This window comes from Pongo abelii, chromosome 3 (genome assembly GCF_028885655.2).
Source record: "Pongo abelii isolate AG06213 chromosome 3, NHGRI_mPonAbe1-v2.0_pri, whole genome shotgun sequence".
Taxonomy (NCBI): Eukaryota; Metazoa; Chordata; class Mammalia; order Primates; family Hominidae; genus Pongo; species Pongo abelii.
Window position 1 is genome coordinate 94,876,871 of NC_071988.2, and position 17,969 is coordinate 94,894,839.

General features: G+C 37.1%; 2 long non-coding RNA genes across 3 annotated transcripts in view; one reads left to right on the forward strand and one right to left on the reverse strand.

Annotated features, from left to right (window-relative positions):
* Positions 1 to 832: 832 nt before the first annotated feature.
* Positions 833 to 17,969, reverse strand: part of LOC129059003 (uncharacterized) — a 65,795-nt gene continuing 48,658 nt past the window's right edge. Inside the window, exon 5 of one of the 2 annotated variants that reach the window (XR_010139723.1) lies at positions 833 to 1,297. This is a non-coding gene — a long non-coding RNA (uncharacterized LOC129059003). The remainder of the gene's footprint in view (positions 1,298 to 17,969) is intronic. The other variant, XR_010139724.1, reaches the window with a different exon arrangement.
* On the forward strand, positions 5,125 to 9,319 carry LOC134761351 (uncharacterized). Its single transcript, XR_010139874.1, has 3 exons — positions 5,125 to 5,173; positions 8,129 to 8,247; positions 8,958 to 9,319. It is a non-coding gene; the product is annotated as an uncharacterized LOC134761351 (long non-coding RNA).

A 17,969-nucleotide genomic window follows, 5' to 3' on the forward strand; every position in this document is an offset into this window, starting at 1 on the left:
GGTACTTGACGGGTGGCTCATTTAAATTTATTCACGTTCCCACTGGAAAAACTCTCTTCTCTCAACTAACAGGATATGAATACCAACTCCCTAAGGTCATTAAGATATTAGAAGGAACTTTCATTATAATAAAATAAAGTATCTAGAAAAATTATTCTGCAATAGGAGCATGATAGTCCCTTGGTTCTATAGGAGCTCATTGTTGGTCAACAAGTGTTTCCAGACATCACTTACAGTCCCTCTGAGTTCCACCTGCAATGCGGTCTAAACATACTGCACCTCCACCTGCACTGTCTTGAACTGGGTGGCTCTATTTTTTTTCCCTAGATTTAATTCATTTTCTTTTTCTCCGTCTAGTTAGCTCTGTTAGCAGAGAATATTTGTCCTAGAGTTTGTTCTCATTGGACTGCTTGGTGAAGGTGGTTCTTTTAACACAAGCTGTGGCTCTAGAAACGAAACATTAAAAGATCGGGTATTTATTCCTCGTGGGCTAGACATCTCTTTCCATGTCTTGAACTGCTATAGCATTCTGTATTCAAGTAGGAATTCCCAGTAACTAGCTCTTGGTCCACTTTTATTGCTTCCAATCCATGTCTACTGGAAACACTGAGTTCTGAGCAATGACTAATGTCTGCATGCCCTGGTGAATGAATGATCATAAGTGAAGGTGGAGAGAAATAGCACTTCACGGGTGGAAGGGACCTAAAAAATAAATCTTCCCCATCTCTCTCAATTTCCTGATGAACAAAGAGATATTCAGAGAAGTTACTCATTCACAGTTGCTTGTTGGTGGTAGCCAAGTCCCTGATATCCACTTCTAAGGCACTGTTAGTTACACTATGATGTCTATTATCTTAATATTATGAAAAGGGTTGCAATAAAATGTATTCAGTTCAACAAATAGTTATTGATTCTCTCTTATGTACAACTACAGTTGTACATATGCTGGTCACAGACGTCAGTGCTGGGGATACCCACAAAGTCTTTGCTCTCCTGTAGTTCACATTTAACTGAAGGATAGATTACAAGAAAAACACAATTTGTATTATGGTTATGACCTTTAGTTGTCACACTATGCAATGAGATAATTTGCACTGGAAATGGCTGGCTGCATGTTGCTTTATAAGTGTAGTAAGCATGTTATCTTCTGTCTTCTGTGGCATTCCGAATTTAAAACTCTTCTACTCCATGAGTGCATGCTTAGGGCCAGGTATCCTGTTTTCTGGTTCTGAAGATGTGGTCACAGTAATCATGGCACTTGGCAGGGTAGGCTGTTTAGAAGGCATGCAACAAGCAACTGGAGGAAGCCGGAGAGAAAGCCAAAGAAGAAAGTTATCCAAAACCAATTGGGAAAATTTGTTTTATAATATTTTAGATTATATATATATTTTTTTTGCTAAAGAGTTATAGTAAATCAGAGTTTTCTGTAAATATTTTTTGTATAAAAATTAATTACCTCATGAAATAGAAAATAAAGGAGTTGAGGGGAGCACTGAAGAGACTCCAGCAATGTGGCCACTGGAAGGCAGCTTCTCTGTAGAAAGGCCTTGCCTTAACCCTGGTGAAATAACCCCTCAGACCATCTGCCTTTTTTGCTTTTGATTTCAAGCTTTTTTTAAAAACAAAAAACAAAAAACAAAAACCAACATTCTACTGACTGGATTACAGCCTAGAACGCTGGCATTCTGAAGGTTTTAAATAAAATATTACTAATGCCACTATATATAAACCAAATTGTCTGAATTCTTCTAGGCAGCAACTGTGTCTATAACAGTGACTTGATAATTTAGACAAAAGTAATCTGTCAAAGAGAAGTTATCCATCCATGTATTCCACATATGCCATGCTAAGTATTCTTTCCTCCACAGACAAGACCTAGTCCTTGCCCTAGAGTAGCTTATATCCAGATGGAGAGACAACATGAGATAGATACTCCTGGTCAGATATTCTTAGTAGCAAATCAGACTAAAGGCCACAGTAAGTCCAGAACCTTAGTTTCCAATGACATAAATGCAGAAAACTTATACACTCTAACTCATTACACTGATGTGAATGATTATAATATGCATAAAGATGTCTAGATTACAGACTTTTGAGAAGTCACAATCAGAATCCTATTTGAGTTAAGTAGAATATCTGATTAAGACATCTATGTTGAGTACCTACTATGTGGCATATAGTAGGTGCTCAGTATAGATGTTTGCTTGCTATTTACTTTGATAGATCCCATGAGGGCTCACATTTCATGATGTTTTACAGCACGGGTCCCCAATCCCCTGGCCTGGACCAGTCTGTGACCTATTAGGAACCAGGATGCACAGCAGGAGGTGAGTGGCGGGTGAGCAAGAAAAGGTTCATTTGTGTTTACAGCTGCTCCCCATTGCTTACACTACCATCTGAGCTCCACCTTTTGTCAGATCAGCTGTGGCATTAGATTCTCATAGGAGCACAAATCCTCCTGTGAACTGTGCATGGGAGGGATCTCGGTTGCACGCTCCTCATGAGAATCTAATGTCTGATGATCTGTTACTGTCTCCCATCATCTGCAGATGGGACTGTCCAGTTGCAGGAAAACAAGCTCAGGGCATCTACTGACTCTACATTATGATGAGTTTTATAAGTATTATCTCATTATATATTACAATGTAGTAATAATAGAAACAAAGTGCACAATAAGTGTAATGTGCTTGAATCACCCATAAACTATCTCCCCACCCCTCATCTGTGGAAAGATTGTCTTCCATGAAACTGGTCCCTGGTGCCAAAACAGTTGGGGACCGCTGCTTTATAGCACTCAAGATAAGCAAAGTGCCTGCAGCCAAGGATGTGAGTCACCAGAACTAGGTGGAAGAACCACTCTGAGAAAGAAACTACTAGCACAGGAAAGCAAAAACGACTTCCTCTTGCAATCATGTCTTAAGAATTTCTGTTGGAATTTTCTTTTCCATTTCTTTCTCTTTTTTATTTTCTTTATAAACTTTTAAAGCCAGTTTCACAACTTGCATATAAAGAATGTCAGCTGCTTTATTAGTGGTGCTCCACTTGGCATTTATAGGGAAGCTGGGCAGTCCCTGTTCTTAGGATAAACACACTTTATAGTGGATTTTCTTTATCCAGCCCAGCAGGCTGGCTCTTTCTTTGGGAATAATGTCAGGCATGTGATTGTTCCATCTTCAGATCCTGTATCAACCTGCACATGCTCTTCCAGCTTGCAGCTTTCAAAACCAAAGACATGGCTCCCAAACTAGCTACTTTCCAAATCTATTTTAATAAAGGTGCTTCAGGGATCTGATGATACCAATCCACAAAACAATTTCACAGGGAGAACTGGGCCCATTGTCTCAGCTCTGTGTCTTAGTAGCTTTGCAAAGATCATTTCCCAGAGCCTGAGTTTCCAATGACATAAATGCAAACAATTTGTAAAATCTAACTCATTACACTGATGTGAATGATTATAATATGCATATTGATGTCTAGATTGCTGACTTTTGAGAGTATAATAAAGCAAATGTTACAATGAAGGTGAAAATGCAAATATATATTAAGAATCTGCTTTAAGCTAGGCATGCACTGGCTTTATATGTGGTTCTATTTATTTGATTTTTAATACAATTTTGTAAGAAGAGAGTATTAGTTATATTTGATAGGTAAAATAATGAGGACTCAGTTATTCAGAGTCACACAGGCAGCAAACAGAGGAATTGGGATTCTACTTATAAACCATTTGACTTTACACCAGTGCTCTTTCAACTGGACTAGGTGGCTGCTGCCACACAATAAATCACACCATCAGAGAATCTCCTAGGTAACTGTTTCACTAAAATGCAATTTCTCTGAACAAAGAATGACAATTTTTGGTCAGGAGAGACATTCTGAAACTATACAAAAGTATACAAGGATCACTTACCTTCTTAAAAAATATTGTTCTGCCTGTGATCCTTTTAGAAAACAGAAAACAACAATAGAAAACTCCAGTGGAGATTTAAGAATTTAGTTCAGAACATTACATTCCTTTAGATTATAGTTTAGCAAAAATCGGTGGATTATTCGTTTAAGAAAAAGATTAAATCTCTGACAACTTACATAATAAAAACTATCATACATATTGATATTTAATTTAATAAATATCAATACATATTGATATTTAATTGATTTATTGAAAAGAATAGAGAGATTGGACAAGGTTGCTAAGGGTCAGGTTCACTCTGACAAAGTTCTGGTCTCTCTGATTTCCACCATTGCTTAACTTATTCCAAAATATGCAGCCTCATTTTAAGGTAAATAACTATGAGACCAGTGACAAGTGTGAGAACATGGTGTTTTCTTTCCAGGACACTGAATTGAATTGACGTCAATGTAAAAAGGGATATGAGTTCCCTGGCTAGGTTTAAGGAACAAACCTCAGACTATCAAGGGTTCTTGAATTTTAATTGTGACCAGTGTCCTGAGCAATTGGCTTCATCTAGACCTCAGATCACAAAACAGAGTTGTATAAAATGGAAAGTGCAACACTTTTTTAGTAAAATAACTTTTCCCTTCCTTCCTTTCTTGCTTTTTTCCTTCCTTCCTCTCTCCCTCCCTCTCTTCCTTCCTTCCTTCGTTCCTTCCTCCCTCCCTCCCTCCCTCTCTTTCTTCCTTCCTCCCTTCCTTCCTTCCTTCTTTTCTTCCCCCACTTTTTTTTGGCAGGGGGATAGAAAGTAAGACTATATATATCAGATAATTCTTTGGGCTACATCTTAAAATTTTCATCTGATAATTTACTTTTGTTTCTGTGTGGTAGGAGTGAGAGCTCTCAATTATTTAGCACTAATTGTGTGCCAGGTTCCATCTGAAGGCTTGACAAGAGTCAACTTAATTCTTTGCCATATTTTGAGGTAGATACTACTGGCACCATTTCTTAGACTGAGAAAGGAGATGTAGAAAGGATAAGATGTTGTCCAAATCCACATTGACAGTAAGTTTTGGAAATGAGTCTTTCATCTAGCAATATCCGACTTTAGAGTGTGTTCTTAAGCACTACTCTGTAAGTTTTAAGCAGCTCCTTTATGATGTCATTGAACCGGGTTTTCCAGTCACATTATACATGTGGAGATTAAGACCCATAATAACAATGACAACACTTTCATAACAGTTCTTCTGTGTTAACATACAAATTCTCGCAGCAACACTCCAGGTAAGTGCTCTTTTTATCTCAGTTTTATGGATTAGTAACTGAATGCAGAGAGGTTAAGCAACTTGTCCAAGATCACATAGGAGTAGGTAGTAGAATTGGGATTTAAAGCCATATTCTTAACCACAATTCTACTCTGTCCCTCTGAGTTATAAATTTAATTATTATGACATAAATATATGTGCAGCTCTTTTAAAGATTTACTGTGCATATTTTTAAAATTGTTACAACATAAGCATTCTAGGCTTTTATTAGTCCTCCAACTTTAACATTTATGCTTTCATTTTTATCTTGTAAAGTCTTAATTTATAATAAAAAATGGATGTATACTGTCCCATATGTCTTATTTATTTATTTGAGATGGATTCTCCCTCTGTTGTCCTGGCTGGAGTGCAGTGGTGCCATCTTGGCTCACTACAACCTCTGCCTCCTGGGTTCAAGCGATTCTGCCACCTCAGCCTCCCAAGTAGCTAGGATTACAGGCTCCCACCACCAGGCCCAGCTAATTTTTTTGTATTTTTAGTAGAGACAAGGTTTCACCATATTGGCCAGGTTGGTCTCGAACTCCTGACCTCATGTGATCCTCCTGCCTCGCCTCCCAAAGTCCTGGGATTACAGGTGTGAGCCACTGCACTGGCCCCATATAAAGAGGAAGATTTTCCAGACACTGATGAAACCTCTAACAACATACTCTGCAGTTTATAGATCGTTCCTACCTAGAATTTAATTTGTATATGCATACTGTTTCTTCAAAGCATTAAGAATGTGCAAACAAGACTTCTTGGAAAAGTGAGGCATGTGGCATGCACAGTCATGAGCTTCATGGCAGGAGGGCAACGGGAACACTAAGTCACTTGGGGCCATGAGAAAGGAACTCTGGTCCTGTCCTGTCCTTTCCCAGAGCAGGTATCCTAACACTTCTAAGAGAAGGGCCATTGGTAGCCTCTAGTTCTCAGAACTGTTTGTCTGCTAATGAAAATTAACACACTTGATTTTGGACAGGTTAATGTGAGATATCTATTATTTCCCCAGTGAGATGTCATGTTGGCAGTTGGATATATTCAATTCTTGAGTCAGTTGATACCGAGTAGATAGATAGATACATAAATGCATACATACATAGAAAATATTAACAGCAAAATGATGCTGATGGCTCAGGATGTGTGTTGAGACAGACAGAAGTGGGTTCTGTCATTCAAGCAGTTATTCACACCCAGTGTCACCTAGACCAAGGTTTGAGCTGCAGTTACTTCAACTTTGAAATGAGGTTTCCTTCAACAGATATATATTGAATGCCTACAATGTTCCAAGCACTGTTCTAGGTACTGCATAGAGCAGTGAAAAAAAAAAAAAAAAAAAAAAACCTGACAAAATCTTCACCCTTCTTAAGTTTATATTCTAGTGTGTGTGTAGGAAGGAGGGGAACATGGAAAGTCAGGTACTAAATTGGTGAAAGGGAAAAATATATAGTATGTCAAATGCTTACAAGTATTAAAGAATAAAATACTGCAGAGAAGGTGAAAGGAAGTATCTGCTGCAGGAAGAGATGAGGAGCTGAAGATGGTGAGAGTTAGAATTGAAGATGGAGCTGAAGATGGTGAGAGTTAGGACAGTCAAAAAAATCTTCCCAGAGAAGCAAAAATTCTAAGGCAGGAGAGAGAGGGAGTCATGCAGCTATCTGAGAGAAGGCTGTTTCAGCAGACAGAAACAGTCTTCAACAGAGGAAAGAGCTAGTGCAAAGACTCAATGCCTTGTGGGATAAAGGGAAAAAAATCAACGTAGCTGAAACAGACTGAATGGAAATCAAGAGGGCACAGAAACCGCAGAGGGGTTGAAGATGTCACTGCAGTTTTAGGCTGAGAGACTGGAAAGATGGAGCTACTGTTTACCGAAATGGAAAACTCTTTGGGAGGAGTACATAATTTTGGACAAGTTAAGCTTGAGATTTCTATTGCTGCCCAAGTGAGTTGTCAAGGAGCCATTTGGATAGTCATATCTGGAGTCAGCAAAGGAGACCAGGCTGTACATATACATGTGCAAATTGTCAGGTTTTGAGGATATTTATAGCCACAAAAAGTGGGGATAGGTAGAGAAGGAAAGAGGTCTCAGTTCCAGGGGATTGGAGTTGGCTACTGTTTGGAAATCTAGGAGGAACCAGCAACAGAATGACAGAGAAACCAGAAACAGGGAGGTAGAGAAAATTCAGGAATGTGTAGTATCCTGGAAGCCAAATGAAGAGGAAGAGAAAGTAAGCTTCTACGTGAAATGTTGTAGATAAGCTACTTTCCTCACAGCATTACAGCATGAGTTAAATAAAATTCTATTTGTACAAAACAGCATAATATCTGGCACAGCACTGCAGGTAAAGCTTGTTTTCATTTTTTACAATGAAGTTTTAAATGAATATTTAAAAATATATTTTGGACTTCTCAAAGCAAAATATAATCCCATTTATAATTTCATAAAGACATTTTATCTGCTAATATCAGGATATCATTTTCTCAAACACAATGAAACTTTTTAAATGTGAGAAAATAAAATATTTCTTAGAGGTATTTCATAAAAGCTTAAGACAGACTCTTTTTGCCTCATAACATTTATGTATAATTTTATAAAAGGTAGTAATGAGAAAATCAGATCTAATATATAGAATTTTGTTTCATAACCAAATTTTTAGAAATCAGTCATCTTATACATTAAAGAATAGCTAGAAGGAGAGACGGATGAATTTTATGTATAAAATTTATGTATAATAATTTTTCCTTATAAAATTTATGTATAATTTTATAAAAGGTAATAATGAGAAAATCAGATCTAATACATAGAATTTTGTTGCATAATCAAATTTTTAGAAATAAATTATCTTATATATTAAAGGATAGCTAGAAGGAGAGAGGGATGATGAAAGGAAAAGAACAAGACATTTTTCATGCTTACTCTGTGTGACACGCTCTACAGGGAGCTTTATGTGTGGATCTTTTTTAGTCGGCATATTGACCCTACAAGTTGGAAATGGCTCTTCTCAAACACTGGAGATAGAGCAGCCCAAATATATTTGCTACTGTGATGCCTTCCATGTGAGTATTTTCTCCAAATGCTAATTTGGAGAAAACAATTTATATGAAGGGAGACACTGTATTACTTATTTGCCCTCAAAAATGAAAGTGACCCAAGGCTGGAGATAGGAATTTGTCCCAAACAATGTCTTCAGCCACCCCTCCAAACAAAGTTTGAAAAGGATGTGAATAAGTAAATGCAGAATCAGAATTTCCTATGTCTTCTGGCCTAAGTTCCTCATTTCTTAGTTGAAGATAACCAAGGCCAAATCACGTAATCAAATGACAGAAAATGATTCCGGAGACACAACCAAGCATATCAGATCTGTCTGTTCTTGGCTTGTGATGTCCACACACAACACCTGTGAACAGGTGCACTCAGCCTACCAAGAAATGCACTCATCATGTGTCATCTACAGATTTTCTCAAGACTAGAGCATTTGTGAGAAACGGCCGTAAGGCTTTCCCTGTGGAGTTGAATACAAAGATGGAACATAGACATTTTGAATAATCCTAGTGACTTGTGGATCAAGTTTCCATAGAGCACAAGGTTCTCCAAGGCCACAGTCACTAAATGAGGTTCCATGGCAGGTGTAAAATCTCATTGGGTGATTGTGTCATGCTGTGCTTACAGCACTATGTTGGGGGAAAAGAGGAAAACCTATTATTGAAATCTGTGCTATTTTACATGACATTTTAATTACTTATTTTTAAAACATCTCTCCTTCTAGAATGCAAAACTCTCTGAGGGGCTGAGAATATGTCTACCGCTACCAAAATTGTAACCCCTATCATCTAGTAAAGAGTTGGTACACGATAAACATTTGCTGTGGGAATGTATTCTGCTTCATTCCAGAGGCCTGCCAATTCTTAATCTCACAGTAGGCTGAAGAGCTGCTCACATAGAATGCTTGTAGTGCCTTTCATTTTCACCAGTTTAGATCAGTGGACAGAGAGATGCTGAATTACTGCTTAAGAAATATAGATCCACATGCCTTCAACTTCAGAATCTTAAATTAGAGGTGAATGTTGAGTCTACTAAACTGTATAGTCTGTAAAGGCAGGAAATGTATTTATCTCAGTCATATTTAATCCCAAGAGTCTTCATAGTACCTGGCCCATATCCGTTGTTCAATAATTGGTTTTTTAAATACCTAATTTATTAAACAATGTGTTTGATTAAACAGCAGTGACAAAAAAGGGTTTACTCAGTCTTAAGTGCTAGAAGTAAAGACAGTCATGAGGGGCTTGCAATGAGCTCCATTGTGGGGAATTTTTCTTCTTCACATTTTTGTACAATGAATGGCCTCACAGGACACAGCAGATACCCAAGAAATATTATTTTAAGGTATATTATACTCAAAGAAAACCAGGAAAACCAAAAGACTCTTAATTAATAGAAAACTGCTGAGTCAATAGGACAGCTAATATAAATAAATTGTGTTCAGAATTTGATTTTTCTAAATTTTAAAAAAATTATTTAGTAGTATCTTGAGTATACCAAATGTTTTAAGAATGGATTTGTGAAACTACAGACATTTAAATAATATCTTGAAATGTTCAAATATCAAATCTTTATTGAATTATATTCTACATAGTGATTAATCAAAAACTAAACTAGATCTTAATTCTCACTGTAGAAAGTAGTCTTATATTTGTAAAATTAACATTTTAATCTTTAATTATGTCCATTTGTATAGAAACAAAGTCAGAGCTGATAGTGACCCCACTGAGGTCTGATAGGGTCTCTTAATGTTGAAGAAGCAGTAAAATCAGTAACAGCTTTCATTCATCTTCACGAACTGTATATGGTTATACTTTGTTATACCAATGGTTTCTTAGACTTGTGAACCAGTTATGGATAATAGCCCAATAAGAACAGAATAATAGCCCATAAATCAAGCTGTGTCTCCTATTCAACTACATAAAGATACAACTATTTTATATATATATTTTATATATATATATATATATATTTTTCCCCCCAGACAGGTCTCACTCCATTGCTCAGGCTGGAACTTTTATGATTTTTTAAAGCTCATAAGGGAGTAATTCTTAATTGTTAGGTGGAGCTCAAGAAGGGTCAGTGAAGACCCGCAAAGTGGTCAAAATGCCAGGCCGAGCTGCTCTTCAGTTTGGATGCTTGCAACAAAAATGAAACAAAACAAGAAAACAAGCAAAAAAAAAAAAATCACTTCTTGTTCTGTGAAACTTTACATTTGGAAACTTACCAACTTGTAACATGACAGGATTAAATGAAGATAACAATCAAGTAAAATAACTGGCATGGCACGTGGTTCTAATAGGCTTCTATAAATGCTGCTTCCTACCACTCCTCTCTCTTCCACCTGTTTCACCTTTTGAGAACCCTGAATCATGACTTCCAGCTGCATTATGCCTGGGCATCATGACTATTCTGCTCTCTGAAGGGAATGCCTTCTGATGATTGACACTTAGTATCTCTTTCTTACTCCTCTGCCTATCCCCTTGTCTTATTCCCTTACTACTCTCAACCAGGAAGCTGGAGTAGCTGAAAGTAGATTTCTTCCAACATGAAAATGCCTAGGTCACTAGGTACATAAGAGGTGCTAACTAATTGATAAATAAATAAGGAGAGAGACAGAGAGAGAGAGAGACAGAGAGAGAAAGGAAGGAAGGAAGGACAAAACCTAAGATAGTATAAGCCACTGCTAACCTGTGATGTTAGATCTAAGATGTCAAAGAGGAACTGGAGTGCTGGTGATTCCACCACTGTGAGGCCTTGCAGTGGTCACAGTGCAAGTGCTGGGTATATATGTCATTCTAAACTGGAGGTACAGGACCTAAACTGGAGGTATAGGACCTATGTCATGTGAGAGCAAGCCTGTTTGATATCAGGCTTCACCTGGTCAAGCCCCAGCATTGACCATTATTCCAAAGAAATTAAAAAAACTACTCTGTGAGATCAGGCTCAAAGGACAGGACTTGAGTTTAAAATAAATTTCTGAAAAGACTCAAAATCAAAGAGCATGAAGTGTGGCTAACCTGGAGAGAATGCCTATGGATTTGCTTTTTAGTTCTCAGAAAATGAGATGAGCAGGGCATCAGCTGAAGTTGAGAATGACTAAACGTACAGACACCTAAGGAGATTACTACTTTTTATAGTGATTAATGCTCTTAATGAAGTCATTCTTCCAACTTACCACTTTGTAAGAGGTTTATATACATTCACAGCTGCCCCTCTTCCTTCAGCAAACCAATGGTATGGGAGATATAGCATTGACTTGGAATCAGGCAGTCTGATTTAGAATCTGGCTTTTCACTATCAGCTATATTAGCATGGTAAGTCACTTAAATGCTCTAATCCTTGTTGTCCACTCCACTCCCCACTGCAAAATGAGGATATAGTAGATTCTGCTGGTGCCCATCCATCCCCATCCCCTTTCCCAGACCAGTGCACCCACTCTCCAGCTACCAGAAGTGCTGGCTGATAATGGCTGACAGTTGCCACTTTGCCAGGAGAAATGTCCTTGTCTGGAGAAATGTCCTTGCACCTCACCTCCTTCCCCTGATAGCTCACTGGCAATGAGTAGCCAACATCAGTGATGGGGAGTAATAATGAATGTCTATTTCACAGAGTTGTTAGGATGAAATAATTTAGTGTACATGAAAATGCCTATGATGCTAAAGTAAATGCTGAAATTAAAAAAAAATAAATAAATAAAAAGAACAGACCGGGCACAGTGGCTCATGCCTATAATCCAGGCACTTTTGGAGGCTAAGGCGGGAGGATCACTTGAGCCCAGGAGTTCAACACCAGCCTGGACAACACGGGGCAAGTCCTGTCTCTACCAAAAAAAAAAAATTACCCAGGTGTGGTAGCATGTGCCCATAGTCCTATCTACTTGGGAGGCTGAGGCAAGAGGATCTCTTGAGCCCAAGAAGTCAAGGCTACAGTGAGCTGTGATTGGACCACTGCACTCCTGAGCAACAGGTGAGACACCGTCTCAAAAAAAAAAAAAATTAAAAAAGGAACTAAGAAAATTATAGCCCATTGCTAACCTCTAAAGTTAGACTCATGATGTCAAAGAAGATAGCCACAAATTTTTACACTTTCTAAGAGAAAATTCAGGTGGAATGGATGGCATATCCAATTCAGAATGGCAGTGTTTGTGTTCTCACATGTGGAACAGGCTTTTTACATCATCAGAATAAATGCTGTCAAAAGGTTATGCCAATAATGTGTGAAGTAAGAGGATATTGTCCTCTATGTCAGGCTATCTTCCTTAGCAACTTCCTGGAAAATTACAAACATTTATACTTTCAAATAAGTAGAATGTTTGGAGTGGCTCATTGCTGCTCTTTACCCATTGGAAGCTGATTTGAGATTTGTTTTGATTTAGGCCTTCCAAATAAGCAACTAAGAGTAATTCTCTTTGTAAATGATAGTGACCATAGTTGCACTCTTTGTTGAATGCATATTGTATACTGATTACTCTACATACACTAATAATATCAGTTAATCCTTCAAAGGAGTTAGAATTATCCCAGCTTTGTACACAAGGAAACATGGACTCCATCATTAAATAATTGACTGAGGTCACACCACTGGTAAGTGTGTCAGACTCATGGTTGGAAGCTGGGTTTGTATGACCATACAGTCTGTGCTCTTGCCACCATTTTCTTTAGAGCCGAATTAGGGCCGTGTGTGGAAAGGCGCATGTCCATATTTTTATTTTATGTGTTCACTCTTTTCTTCCCCTCACACAACTTGCACAATGAACCCGATTTTCTCTCTCTCCCTTCAACTACGTGGTTTGTTTCATTTGTTTTTAAAACTCTTAGTGAGATTGCTAAAACTGGGAGAAACAGTCATTGATGGGCCTCTCCTTAGGCTGCTCAGATGACTCTCTTAATTTCCATAGAGTTTGATATTTCTATGTTGACTGAGGAAACTGAGATATTTCTGACCACATATATTAGACCAAACACTTAACTAAATATTTTTGCCTACGCTGTCTTGTTCAGTTCTCAAAACAGTCCGGGAAGTAGTAATTATCAGCCCCAATTTATATATGAGAAACTTTGGGAGAAGAGAGTTTAAATAACTTGGTCGAAGTCACATGGTGGGCAGCAAGTCTAGGATTTTTTTTCTAATGCACTTAACTCCAAACTCTGTGCTATTTTTATTGCACATTGCTGCATGTTGCTTAAATACCTGAAAGCATTGTTTCCATTTTTCCCATTATTGGTCTCTTTAAGAATAATAATTTCAGTTCTGTCATTTTGTTATGATCTAGTGGTAACACAGGAGGAAGGAAAACTACTGTCTCAGGGAACATGTGATGTTGAAAGTCTAAAGAGTAGATTACCTTGTAAGTGTTTTGGTTTCTAAAGAGAAAAATGTGAAGTCATTGAGCCATGAAAAAAAGCTGACTCAAATCTAAAAGATTGTTTTGAGTATTATTAATGTTCTAACAAAATGACAGTGGTTTGTGGCAATTTCCTCCTTTAACACAGTCACTGTGGAAGGACTAGAATCATTAGAATTACACCCTGGCCTAATCACCAGAAGATGGAAGAGAAGTGAATAATATGTATGAACTATTCTGAGCACAGATATTTACAAAGAACTAATAAAGGGATTACAAAGGGAAGATTCTCATTTATTGGTGAATCAGAACTGTGGAATTGAATGGTGCAATTATTTTATATAATGTGAGAATGGGCTAATGTGAGAAATCATCCTTAATACTCATATCTTGCACAGATTGGGGAAGAAAATCTTCCTGACCCTGCATGCAGGATTTCACAATATTTCAATGTTATTATGAGTACATAGGTAAAATGTAGAAAGAAGATGTGGGTAATGATATGTCTGGCAAACTTGTGGCTGCTTTGCCAAAGATAATCACAAGATACCAATAGTGGGATCAAGTGAACCTGAGTTGAGGAAGTTAAGTAAGAATGTTATTGCTAAACAGAAGTACCTCAAGTCTCCCATGAAATATTCTGGCATTACCTCCCTTTTCAAAAAATGTTCTTCAAAATTGGTTATTATTTGGGGCATGTTGATCATTTTCCCCTTAAAAGATGACGCTCAAACATTTTGGTGCCTGCTTATGTTAATCTATTCTGAAAACATGTTTTGGGAGCAACAATGAATTGCTCATAAAAATTTTCCCTAGAGCCATGTTAGTTATATTCTTAACAGTTGCTCAAAATTCAAGATGCTGACAATGATTGTTTGCTTGTTAAAGTATATCTAACCTGGGGATTCATTCAGCTAACCTTTACTAGATAGATCGTAATCTTTCTCTTTTTTAAATTCATTTTTTTTGTTTATGTTTTCCTAAGGCTGGTCAAGGTATGCTGAGTTAAAAAGTGAAGTGTCAAAATGACACACCATTAAGCTGACCTAATAGGGTAGCTCAAATAAATATCATATTTAGACTGAACATAGAGATTATTGAAAACTTTCTTGATAATACATGGTTATCTTTTAGAATTGCATATCCAAGCTTAGTTTTGTAACAGCTCATATATCTCAAAGATTTTATTATTTTAAATACAAGCACATATTCCTATCAGAAATTTGAATTTAAATTCTGAAATGTAAAAAAAATTCACATTTTTTGAGAGAGATGACGCAAAGGCAAAGCATATCATGGCCTTATCATAGCTATACTTTGAGAAATCTCAGCTTTTTGTGGGTGTTTGACTGAGGAACTTTAAAGGACTTATTTACTTTTTCTGACATATCCTCAAATGAGACCAACACTGTTGAAATTCCATTTGTAAATTTGTCACTAAGACAGCTGCAGAAAGGGACAAAGAGGATGAGTGTAACCCCACCCACTAGTTTAGTACATGAAGAATCTGATGTCCAAAGAGATTAAGTGGCTTTCTCAAGGTCACAGAGCAGGCAAGCAATGGAGCCAGTGCTCAGAACCCAATTTTCTGAAGTCCTGCTCAGTTTAGAACACTTGGGAAGTGCTTTAAAGAAAGAAGAAATTATGTAAAATAAATTAATATGCTTAATTATCAGCCTTTAATATTGCAGGACAGAGTCTATTAACTGAGATTTATCTGGTCTGCTAAGCACGCAACAAGATGATTTTAATAATCAAGTTTTATAAATGGTTTACCATGAAAAATGTGGTCCACATCTTTCAGTCAAAGGGAAATAGAAGATCAAATGATTAGTTTAGGTTAGTCCATAGATAAAATTCCAAATTTTATATGAGTTTCCTTGATAAGAGCCCTCTAAAGAGGTCTTAACATATAGGTTAGTTCTTGTTGCCACTAAAAATGTTGTCCTTTTTGACATTTAGAATCTTTGTTCACTTTGTAAGTAGAAATCTCTTGCCCATAAAAACATGGCCAAATATTTACAACACTTCAAATTGTAGTTATATTTTAGGTTTGAAATACACAACATTTGTACAAGTTAAAAATGGAGATGAGAATCTTACAATGTAGGATTTGGAGGAGATGACTTCTAAAGACACCTATAGTTCTCAAATCCTAGGTATGACAATAAGTAATTGTATTAGTTCATTTTCATGCTGCTGATAAAGACATACTCAAGACTAGGCAATTTACAAAAGAAAGAATTTTAATTGGACTTACAGTTCCATGTGACCGCGGAAGCCTCACAAACATGGTGGAAGGCAAGGAGGAGCAAGTCATGTCTTACGTGGATGGTGGCAGGCAAAGAGAGAGCTTGTGCAGGCAAACTCCCATCTTTTAAAACCATCAGATCTTGTGAGATTCATTCACTATCATGAGAACGGCACAGGAAAGACCCGCTCCTATAATTCAATCACCTCCCACCAGGATCCCCCCATGACACGTGGGAATTATGGGAGTTACAATTCAAGATGAGGTTTGGGTGGGGACACAGCCAAATCATATCAATAATTCAGTAATTGCTATATCTTATGTACAATGGGATTAGTGTGATAAATTTACTCATTCTGCAAAAAGAGAAAGGATCAGCAAAAGGGAGAAAAAACTTTCAGTATTAATAATTATTTATTAGTGGTCTTAGTATTACAGAATCCAAATACCATAGAACTTTAAAATAGTCTTTAAACAAAGAGATTTAGATGAATTTTTCTCAAATAATTATTATTAAGAAGATTGCTGAATCTTGGATAATCAGTATCTTTATAATTTCTTCATTATGCTAGTGTTGTATATTGTGCAGTTTCCTTATTACAATGCTTCATGGGCTAATGATGCAATATCAGATGTGTATCATGGATAAATGAGAAAAGCTTGTAGATTCTCAGTTCTGGAAAAGCCTTGGAACTCATGGAGTGTGGTTAAGAAGGCAGGCTCTAGAATTTGATATTAAAGTTTGAATCTTGCTGTGTCATATACTCCTATGGGACCTTGAACAAGCTGCATATCCTCTCTGCCTCAATGTACTCATTAGCTAATTGGGATAATAATACTACTGATCTCATAGGGTTATTGAGAGGATTAAATGACTCAATACATGGCAAGTGCTAAGGATAGTTCCTGGCACATAGAAAATACTGGGTTAAATATTCTCTGCTATACCTGGCCAGGATTCTCATTTAAAAGATGAAAAAGTGAAACTCATCAGTAGCAAATCACTTTTTATATTCCAGAGAATACAGCTTTGTTTGTCATAGATATAAATCTGTATGATAAATCTCACTGTATTCTACAGTGTATAATGACAGCTCATTCTGAACTTTGAAAATAACTTTTTTTTTTTAAAAAAAAGAATGAGTTCAGTTTGACTCATGTGGTCCAGTACAGGGTCACTCCAGGGCTGGCCTTATAAGTCATTGGAATATGTAACTGTCTATGTCGTGTCTTTAGGAGATCTGGGAATGCCCCATGTCAAAAATAATTTCCACCCACTGACTGATGTCTGCAGTTTTCTTTAGTTTAAGGAGTTGTCGGCTGTTGAAACACACATTTTTCTATTAGAAATAACAATTTAATTTTTTAAAAATCATTTCTATAATCTTGTAAAAGACAATTCAAGAGATAGATTTTGATAAAGGGGAAAGGAGAAGAGAAAATGAGGATTCCGGGCCCTACAAGTGAAGCATCCAATTGAAGTGGTTTGGGAACTTTGATAGCAGATTTCCCCACATTTTTTAATTTGTATAAATTTACAGGGTATAAGTGTAGTTTTGTTATATGCATAGATTATGTAGTGGCGAAGTCAGGGCTTTTAGCATACCCATCACCCAGATAACATATATTATACCCATTCTCCACAATTTTCCTTGTAATCAACTTTCCACCTCAATATTCCTAAAACAACATCTATCCTGGAATGAATGAGTCTGACTCTTTGCAGTGCACTAAGCCATATGCTGGGCACAATAAAGGAGGCAGAAGACTGAAATGACACAGTTTCTGTCCTTGCAGAGTGTACAATCTAGTAGCAGACAAAATAAATGCACATGTAACTACAATAAATTGCTAAGCACAGCAGAGGCATGGAAATGAGCAGAAATCAGTAGGAGATGACAGACCAGCACTTCTCCCCCTTGCAAGCAAAGTGCCTCCAATGGTATAGGAGAGAGCATGAAGAAGAAGCCTGATGGCCCATATTAAGAGTGAAATTCCTTTCAAAGCATCTATTTCTTTTCTTGTTTATTTTAATGGAGCATCAAATCAGTATTTTAATTTGCTTTACAACCATGGAAATTTATGCTCCAGGGAGATGCCACGTTGATCCTGTGGCTTCTTATATAAGCAGATATAATGCC